General features: G+C 31.8%; 1 long non-coding RNA gene across 1 annotated transcript; it reads left to right on the forward strand.

Annotated features, from left to right (window-relative positions):
• The first annotated feature begins 1,254 nt into the window (after positions 1–1,254).
• LOC103568996 (uncharacterized) lies at positions 1,255–7,552 on the forward strand. Its single transcript, XR_548903.1, has 3 exons — positions 1,255–1,343; positions 2,315–2,420; positions 7,276–7,552. It is a non-coding gene; the product is annotated as an uncharacterized LOC103568996 (long non-coding RNA).
• Positions 7,553–8,503: the final 951 nt, after the last annotated feature.

The raw sequence follows: 8,503 nt of genomic DNA on the forward strand, positions 1-8,503 counted from the left end.
AATTTTGCTATTTAATCAAATAAACAAATATACTCTTGATTAATTGGAATTTTTTTATCAGAAAAGGTCTAATAATGTATTGAAAGATTTTTTTTGAGTTTCAGAAGAAGATGCGACAGACATGGAGGAAAAAGGTATAGGAATCGTACTTAAATGAACCGGTTATTTCTGTTTTTTTCAATTTAGTTTAAGAATTTTAAAATACCATTATAAACTCTCATAATTAATTGTACAAACGAGTTGGCACCCTTGTGCACTAACCCAGCCTGAGGAGCTGATTCAGACTCACCTTTATTTTATTCATTATTGTCAGTAATATCTATTATTATCATTTATAATTTTTATTACACGTGGGTGACCACATACGGATTCTGGATTTTATTCGCGTCTCCTTCGTGAAAATAAAAATGGTTTACGTTGCATAGTATACTATTACAAGAACAATTACCATATTAGTATAGTAACGATTACCATGATTCCATAGAGACTATTTCGATATCGTAGAGTAATAAAACCCATATTGAAAGGAATGGTTACCATAATTTGTATGGGTGCCATTCCCACAATCGATACTTCAGAAAAACTTATTACACTGCGGTACGGAAACCATTTCCATAATATATTGTAATTGCTACCATAAAGTTATAAACGTGTACTCGGCCTCACTAAGAACACACCATAACCGTAGACTCGTTACGTCACTTCATCTCTCGGAACCTCTACCTTCACACCCATGTATTGAAAATAACTATTTTATCAGTGTACTTATAGGACTGAGACATACTAATTTTTTTTTTTTTAGCTTGAAAATTATCTAAGGTCAAAACCAGACTTTGCATTTTTATTCATTCTGTGATTAGTTTATAGTGGCTCTGAGCGTTATGATTTTTAATTTTTTAATTAATTATAAATTCGCAACTCTGTCTAGATATAGTATCATATCAGGGCTGAAATTTTTCATGCTTCTTGCAGCAATTAGTTGCCGTTAAGCACATAAGTATTTTTCTAGTTTCACATTATTAGATATTTATTGTCACAGCCGTAATAAAATGAGCCCGCGATTTGTGCTTGTTGATGTTTTTCTTGTTAAACTGAACTTGATCTTTTCAGATAACCGATGTCGATAGTTGATATGTTGACATATCTTGGGTGGAGAGATAGATGTTTCTTAGAGAATTCTTACGTAAGTTGTTCTATTTGCATCAAATATAAAAAAAAAACCGAGACGCATCTAAAAGTTAGATAACGACTTTACTTAGTCACAATATTGCAGTAATATATTTCTAGTTCAGCACTCTCTTGCATTAACTAGACGTTTATCTGAGATTTCCATACTAATTACGGTAATTAAAATTTTTTATTTGGTTTTGTTGAAAGATTTTCGTGATTTCAGTTCAATTAAGCTTTAAATTATGATAACATTCAAACTATTGAGTTATGCTGAATAATTTAAAAAAAATGTTAGAACATCCAAAAGTGCACACTCAAATTTGATTTTTAATCATTAGTTTTATTTCATGCTTATTATATAACATTAGTTTATTTTTTCTTAAATCATAAATTTTTATCAAACTTTTAAATTATTTATTTAATTTTGACAATTCTTAATTTCAGTTTAATTAATATTATTGAAATTTTTTTCTTGAATATCTCGACATTTTGTCTCAGATATTGCTCTTTTTTCGATACTATTGTTACGCTTATGCTGCTGCGAGTATTTGATGGAGAAAAAAAACGAAAGAATAATAATAATAGTAAAAATAAAAATGGCAGCTAAATTTGTCGTGAATTACAAATTCGTAAGTTTTTATTAAACACAATTAAAACTAAAAGAGTTAAATAGTGACTTACAAAAGCGTCCTTGTCGTCACTGAACTAATGCTAATAGAGAAAAATTAGGTTCGTGAGCCGTTTTATTCGAGATTAATAGTGATCAAAAATCAGTTAATTAATTGACATTAGGGCTCCCATCAAGTAAATTATTTATTTTAAAAGTAACATATTAAGGAATCAACTTTCTGTTATATTATTTTTAGTCCTTAATAGATTCTCTAAATGAAAATATGTTTCGCCCTATCTTAACATACTTCAACAAGTGTCGAGATGACTCAAACTCATTAAGGTACTCTAAAAAAAATCGAGCATCTGCAGAGAACATTCGGCACTTTCACACTTGAGGTGTGCAGTAAGATGAGGCTGATAGTAAATAACATTACAATAAATTCAATTCCCTTGAAAATTCTATAAAAACCTTGTTATGATGTTTTTGATAGATTCGTCAAAATATTTCTATTAATGAATTGTTTCATTGTAGCTCAAATCGAAGAACGGAAATGACAAAAAAGATCATGTTAATATTATCAATTTTCTTAATCGTTGGCCTCTACACTAATGCAGCTGAGGGATGCCAGGACAAAGCGGTAAGAAGTTATCGTAATATACACTAACGCAAAAAATTAAAGGAACAGAAAAATTTTATAAATTTTTTAGTAATTTTTGGAAGGCTGTAACTTTGTGAGAAATAATCATATCGAGATTTTAATAAAAGCATTTTATAGCTTGAAATCTCTAGTTCTAGAGCATTTCAATAAAATTTTTTTGAAAAGTCTGGTTATTACGCAAACATGAGAAATATTGCGAGACAAAAAAATTCTAAATTTTTTTTCTTCCAAAGAGCCCACGGATCGTGGCAAAATTTTGTCAACTAAACCAATGCATAGGTCATTTAGCAAATTTATTTGGCTTCAATTTGGCCTTTTTTTAACCTTGTAGGACAATAAAAATTAGAGAAATCAAAAAAATTGAAACTTATTTTTTGGGGTCGAAAATTTTTTTTTAAACATTTTTTGGAAATTTTTCGCTTTTTTTCTCTTTCCCTTACATTCACTGAGTTAGCAATTGCAGAAATGGAAGAAAAGGTAAAAAAAAAATTATTTTTTCATTTTGATAATCATTACACAATTAAAGGAACAAAACTTGTTCCTTTAATTGTTTAGCAAAAGTTTGATCGATCACCCCCAAAAAACGGCTCGATAAATCAATTTGAAAATTTATAGGGTTATTGAGGGGTACATTAAGCTAAAAAAGCCCCTGACAACATTATTTTTTTTATCGATATTTGCAGAGTAGTGGTTGATTTACTAAAAAACCAAAAAAAGTCATTTTTTTGTAGTTACTTCTAAAGGATGTTAAAAAAAAAAATTTTTTTTTTTTTTTTTTTTTTTTTTTTTTTTCAAAAAATAATGAACGGGTCTTGTAGAGAATTTATCCAAGTTTTTAACGCCGCCCTCAAATTTACTTTGCAATCATTGGTACCTGAAATATCGATGATTAAAGCCAAAAGGATCATTTTTGTTTGAAGGCTGATATCTCTGCGACAAATTGTCCTACAAGATTGAAAAAAAGCCAAATTAAAGCCGAATACATTTGCTAAATGATCTATGCATTGGTTTAGTTGACAAAATTTGTCCACGATCTGTGGGCTCTTTGGAAAAAAAAAAAATTCGTCTATCGGTTAACCTTGCGGGGCAGCCCCAAAACTTCCCGCTGAGTTTGAGTTCCTTGAGCTCGAAAACATCGCTGTAAATACATTTTCGAGCTCTTCGAGCTCGAAAATACTTTTGTACACCATTATTTTCGAAAAAAAACCATTTTTAGCATTTCTTTCTCCCACAATATCACTCGAACAAATTATCCAATTTTGATGTTTGAGGTGGCAATTGACGCGTTTTAATAGATTCTAAAGCTAAATAGATTTCTGAATTATTTTGTAGAGTTGTTTTAAAGATATGCGCAAAAACTGTTTTTCACCATTTCTTTCTCCCTCAATAACTCTCGAACGAATTATCCGATTGAGATGGCTAAGGCGGGAGTCGACGCGTTTTATTTTGTTCTGGTGCTAATTCAATTTTGAAGTTGATCGTATTAGTCGTTTCTGAAAAATCAATGAAAAACTAAAAAAAAAAAATCTGGGCGTCGGTTGACCCTGCGGGCCAGCCCCAAAACTACCCGCTGTTTTCGACCTCAAAGAGCTCGAAAACATTGGTGTAGATATATTTTCGAGCTCGAAAATGCTATCACATGCAATTGTTTTTTTACGATCTTTTCAAGCTCTAACAAGTTACCTGTTATGCTGAAGTTTGAAAATTTAAGAATCGAAAATCATCAATGAAGCGGTTTTTAAAATTTAGTTCCTGATTTTGTTCAGTAAAATAAGTGTATTGAGGCAGAAATCAATGTCGGCGATCAAAATCAAGATTTAAATAAGTTTTGACTCATGTAAGAAACAATAAAATATGAAATGTCCGATAAAAATATTAAAAACTACGTTTTATCGATATTTTTGTTGATAGTATGATTTAAACTAAGAACCAAGTTCGATGACATTATATGATCAAAAGAAACCATAAAAAAGATGAGTTGGTATGATATCAGGCACATTTTAGTACGTTATATTATGACTTATCCGGAAAAAATAACATAAAATGTTATTTTTTTAACTTTTCAACGCCGATATCTTTTGAACTAATCAATCGATTTTGATAGTTGACGTGGCAATCGACGCGTTTTATTGAATTCTAGAGCTGATTAAAATTTGAAATCGATCGCGTCAGTCGTTTCGAAAATATTTAGAAAAAACCGTTTTTCACCATTTCTTTCTCCCGCGATAACTCTCGAACGAATTATCCGATTTTGACGTTTGAGGTGGCAATCGACGCGTTTCATTGAATTCTAGATCCGCTTAGATTTTTAAGTCGATCGTATGAGTCGTTTCTGAGAAATCAATAAAAAACTAAAAAAAAAAAATTTTTTTTTTTTCGTAATTCGCAAATATTTTCGAGTCTATGCGATCAAATGATCTGAAATTTTCAGGAAAGTTGATAGCCAGCAAGCTCTTTCGATTGCCACCTCAACCATCCAAATCGATTCATTAGTTCAAAAGTTACAAAGAGTTTACACACACACACACACACACACACACACACACACACACACACACACACACACACACTCGGACATCATTCTAAAAATAGTCACAATGGCTCCCTAGGACCTCAAAACGTCGACATCTGATGAAAACTCGATTTTCGAAAATCGAGATGAAAACAATAACTTCCCGAAATTTTTTAAAATCGTCGATTTTCTTAGTGGGAAGTTAAAAATTTAGAAATTTTTGATCTGGCAATATTTCTCATGTTTGCGTAATGACCAGACTTTTTTAAAAATTTTAATTGAAATGCTCTAAAACTAGAAATTTCAAGCTATAAAATGCTTTTTTAAAATCTCGATACGATTATTTCTCACAAAATTACAGCCTTCGAAAAATTACTAAAAAATTTATAAAATTTTTCTGTTCCTTTAACTTTTTGCGTTAGTGTAGTTTAAAAAAAGTAAAACGGTTGAGTCTATGGGCCAACCCCAAAACTTTCCGCTATTTTCGTACTCAAAGAGCTCGGAAACGTTATTATTCGTAAATTTTTCAGCTCTTTGGGTTCGAAAAACGGCTCGATGAAAGATATACACATATCGCTGAAAGAAAGTAATTTTTGTCCGATGATATCATCGAAAAAAATCAACCGATTTGCACGTGCTTTGCAGCAATTGACAGAGCTTGTTGAGACTTGGATTGAGTCAAACATAGAAACAAATAGGTCGAGTGATTTACGAGTTATGCAAAAAAACGTAAAAGAAAAATTTTTATTATTTATTTTCCGTATCACTTGTAAACTACTCGACTGATCGACTCCAAAATCTAATGAGTTTTTCGTCTCAGTGAGCCCTTTCAACTGCCTCCAAGAACACTCAAATCGGTTGAATCAACCCACCTCCCACTACACAAACACACACACGACCAGGTGTCCATATTCGGAAAGAGTCGGAGTAGCTTCCTAGGACTTAAAAACTTCGAAATCTGATAAAAACTTGACTTTCAAAAATTGGACCGAAAACATATAACGGTGGGACCTGGCTATTGCGTGTCCAATAACCAAAAACCACAGTTAAAGAATTTTTCCGAATAAATTAATTTAATTAATGATAAATTATTAAATATAATTATAAATTAAAGATTATTTTATTGCTGGATCGGAAAACGGGCAAATAGATCTCAGGATGCAGGTAGACTCATTCTGGCCGGACACTATTAATTAAAATTTAGCGTCCCGTATAAAATTAATTGATTATTTTAAAGCATGAAAACTTGGACGGGGGAAGTAAAATTTATAAGTAATCAAATTTACGCTGCGTCGAAGAGAGTGGTTTGTGAATAATTTGTCGAGACTTATCTGGTGGCACGTGGGCTTACTGGTGATATCGGTCTCCGATTGGTTGCGGGCTTCTTGGATTCGACGTCGATCTTCTCCGGTAAATCCTCACGGGTCCCTTGGACTCGATGTCGATCCTCTTCGGGCAGACGTTGCACACCAAGCCACTACGCTCACTTATTAATCAAATTTGGTTTTCTTTAATCAAACGCAGGAGTCGCTAAATCTCCTTATTTAATTAATTCGAATGATCACAAATATCACTTATAATAAAATTAATAATTAAGTTTAACATAAAAAGAAAAGTCTCAATAAATAAAATTATTAAGGTAACAGACTGACTGAAATAGAACTGAATGTTGGACTAAATGACTAGATATAACAAACTTATCGTTAGGCCGACTCAAATAAATTGTTATGAGTCCTGGTGCTAGAGTAGGGACCTCGCTAAGCGTCCTCAGTCCACTCTAGGTGATGGCCAGGGCCTATCTCCTCGAGCAAGTGTTTGCTGGCCCTTTTATATGTTAATTTTGGAGGGGTGGAACTATCCCACTGTCGTCTAAGTTCGAATAGAATTTCATCTAGGTGGCCTCTGACATGGCCCCGGGTGACTACGAAGTGTTAAGAAACATACAAATTGTTCTACTAGATGGCCGTAAAATTAGTTATATTTTGCGCTCGATATTCAAGCCGTTAAATCAGAAACTCACGTTTACAAACAATAACTTCTCTGTGTTTGAAAATTTTTCAATTTTCTTAGCAGGAAGTTAAAAAACATCGAAAGTAAGTGAACAAATTAACAAATAAACTTCGATATACAATTTAAAATTTAGAAATAAATTTTTTGACAATTTTAAACATTATTGACTATTTTTCGAAAACGATAAAAGTTTTCCTGAAAGTCATAGTTCACAAGTAGTGATCACAATTTTTATTTATTTCATTGAAGAAAGAATTTAGAAAATGGCATCTAAAAAATGGAAAAATTAAAAAAATTCATTTTATTTTCCAGTGTCACCCATTAAAGGGTAAGGATTGTTGTGAAGGTTACGAATGCAGTACATGGTATCTGGAAGGTACTTGTGTTGTAGATGACAACCAGGGGTTCGATGGCGTTTTGATTAATGGCGGCCATATCCATTGAAACGCTTAGAAGTGGAAAAAATTACATTCAGGCCCTTGGTTACAATCCCGTTATCGACAGATTTTATTTTTATGACTAAATGGATTCAGTGTTACTAGATTTTTGATTGTGTCCTAACTAAATAAACAATGTCATTTTTATGGACGTAAAATATGTATTCTCATTCATTCAGGATGTTCAACCCAGTCTTTTAGAAAACTTTGTCTCAACATCCTGACGAGATCCTTTCCCTGATTTACCTCAAATTTAAATAAGGTTCTTCCCTGTCAAAAAAAAAAATCAACTTGGGAGTCCAACCTAGATTCCTATGTAGGTTTCCACATGGCACATTTGGATGGATTTTCATAGGGATTACTATAGGAATCCATCGTAAATCCCGATATAGATTGTCACATCGGTGCCTATGAGAATCCAAACCATGCCAAATCCATATGGAAATCTAGTATGGGTTTCCATGTGAACTTTTACCACAACTTCTCATGGAAATCTTCACCATTTCAGAATCCGTTTTGGAATCGAGTATGGATTAGGAATATTCAAAAATAAGAAAAAGTGTCGCGTCGTTGATACAAACACTACTAAAAGCATGTATGATTTCATGAAGTTTCCTTGAGTATAATACACGGAAAGAAAATTCAACCAAAATTTACGATGTTAATATCGTCATCGTGGAGTAGAACTTTATTAACGCCTTTTTTTAAATACTCTATTTTAAAATTTACTATGTGGGTTATATTTTTTACTATTTAACATTGTAATTTTGACAAAGACTTTAAGGATTAAAAATTACTGCAAAAATTATAATTTAACATCGTACAAAAAAAAAAAATAAAGTGGTAAATTTTCGACAAATAATTGTTAAAAGTCTGAGTATATATTTTTTTGCTAAAGAGCTATAGAATTTCAGTTGAAAAACATTATTTTTTGAATCTATTGATTTTGAGCTTCGATATCACTTAAATGGTTAAATTCACGAAAAAAAAAACTAAGAGGCCTCTTTTTGAAGAGCGGTAAATTTCCTACGACAATAGGCATTAGTTATTGATGTACACTTATTTTCAAGCTAGTTATAAAATTATGCTCATTGTAGTAAAAT

This window comes from Microplitis demolitor, chromosome 10 (genome assembly GCF_026212275.2).
Source record: "Microplitis demolitor isolate Queensland-Clemson2020A chromosome 10, iyMicDemo2.1a, whole genome shotgun sequence".
In the NCBI taxonomy this organism is placed as follows: domain Eukaryota; kingdom Metazoa; phylum Arthropoda; class Insecta; order Hymenoptera; family Braconidae; genus Microplitis; species Microplitis demolitor.